Raw genomic sequence first — 2,440 nt, 5'->3', positions numbered from 1 at the left:
CAGAATAACACACACATACACACACACGTACGCATGCGCGCACACACTTACACACTACTGGCCTACTCTGCACTCCTCTCGTTCTCCCACAGTGATCTCAGGGGAAGGCTATGTAATGCAGCCCTTGCTGAGAACTTGCCATGAAAATATAAATACAACCTTGGTGCATTTCAACCATATAAATAAAGAGGGCCACCCAAATTTCCAATTAGAACCGGTGTGGAAGGCAGGAAATGAGGTAGACAAGAAGAGACCACACCCATCGATCTATCTTATACATCCAGTTCAGTGAGGAGAGAATGACATTCAGCACTTCACTTCAGTCTGTCTAAGGCTCTTCTTCTTCCAGCTATACTGTGTGCATCCTCCTTTTCCCTTCTAGGATTTGACTCATAAAAGCTTATACAAACTTCAGATACAGCATGGAACAAATGTGTGAGGTTTGAGACTTATGCCCATGAGACCATTATAATCTTGGAAATACATGCAGTTTGTTTTTTTGTATGTGTCTCTGCCTTGTGAAAATATCATTTAGTTTGATAAGTAAAGCCTTTGCATGATCACTTCCATCAAGATTATCAGGTAATTACTGTCAAGGTGAAATGAGGTATTCTTACTGTATTTCACTTCTTGGAAAAACTAGGCAAAGTTATTGTAAAGCTAAGCCCGGAGACCACCCAGGAACTAGGGTCCAGTTATGCAAGACTGGGGCAGGGTCTTTGTTGTGATAAGAAGGACAACTTTTTTTGAAGGAAATATGGAGCTTTGGTAGTGAAGAGAGGTTCACTGAGTGACATTTGACTGTGAGACACATTATTTTAATGATTATAATCACCTGCCAAGGGTAGACCTCAGTTCTTTTGATATCATGAACTTTGAAAAACTTTGGTTTTGAATTCTGTTGAGTCGTCTTGGGTTGGAACCAACCCAGATACAACAAAACTGTGTCTTTGGGGAAAAGACTCCTCTGTCCATCATCTATTGTTTGGTGTTGATTTTCGGTGGGTCTCTGACAGCAGTTTCTCTTGCACACAGGAATCAGACAGTATAAAGACAAAGACATCCTTTCTTCCTCTCACTATGAGGTGTAGAACCTGAAAACACAGAGACAGTAAAGTGGTGAAGCATCCTTCCACTCACTTTTAGTCAAGTTCTTCTGGTGGTAACAGCCTGAGGAATATGTCAGAGAAATGGTTCTGTCCCTTTGGTGACATCATGCACTGTTACTAAAAATATGTCTGCTGTATGTAACATTTTCAAAAAATGATAAGTGCATTTTGTCTTGTGTATGTATTAAAGAAATACATTGTTAACAGATGACTGATAACAGAGTAACTCCGGAGGTCACAAAAGATCCAGATTTTTTCATCACAAATAATTGTATAAATGTAACTATAAAATCGGTGAAACAAAATAAGGTGTGTTGAATAATTGAATATTAGGATCTGGTAATGCAGTAATCCCTTGTGCATTCGAGCTTCGAGATGGCCAGCTTTATCTCTTTTGCAAATTTTTCGTAGGTAGTCACATGATATCTTACGAGCGTTCTAGTGGCTGACAGCATCCGGAAGTGCACTGCGTTCCAAGACTGATGGAACTCAGCGCGTTTCTGTGTATTAAAGAAACACTTAAAAGCGCTTTAAACAATCTATAAGAGTGTGGGAAAGGGTAATACAGATACAAGGTGGTTTAATATCAGTATGGGGAGGGTTCATTAATGTTTAAATTACCGTTAATAATAAAATAAATAGTTTGTTGCAATATCGCAGAATTTTGATATTCGCAATGAGTAATGAGGGATTACTATATTTTAATTGTTTAGTTGAAACAAGTCTGGTAGACTGAATTACAGAGCCTAATGATAGATAGATAGATTTATAGATAGATAGACAGACAGACAGACAGACAGACAGACAGACAGACAGACAGACAGACAGACAGACAGACAGACAGACAGACAGACAGATAGACAAATGTAATGTGTGTGTGTGTGTGTGTGTGTGTGTGTGTGTGTGTGTGTGTGTGTGTGTGTGTGTGTGTGTGTGTGTGTGTGTGTGTGTGTGTGTGTGTTCCTATGACGCTGAGGATACACCTACGTTGGCACATAAAACACACACAGGCAGGCAACACAAACACAGAACAAAGCAGCACTAACTACTGTAGTTAGACAAATGCTAGCTGTCTTCAACAGCTTGTGAAGAACTTTCAGTGTGTAGCTGTAAGCCAAGGCTTTGCCACATGCTGCTACCTTAGCCTGAACACAAACTTCACCTCGGAAATGAACATGTCCTTATCCGTGGTGAGGGGGGTGTTGTTGCAGATGGGCTCGGGATACTTGTTTGTCAATTACTCCTGTCAATCACTCACGTTATTATGTCACAGTGGGCTCTGATCTGAAATGAATCATTTTGGGGATTTTTTCACACAAATTATTTTTTTG

This window comes from Antennarius striatus, chromosome 18 (genome assembly GCF_040054535.1).
Source record: "Antennarius striatus isolate MH-2024 chromosome 18, ASM4005453v1, whole genome shotgun sequence".
Classification (NCBI taxonomy): domain Eukaryota; kingdom Metazoa; phylum Chordata; class Actinopteri; order Lophiiformes; family Antennariidae; genus Antennarius; species Antennarius striatus.
The sequence above is the reverse complement of the archived record's forward strand: the minus strand, read 5'-3'. Positions refer to the sequence as shown.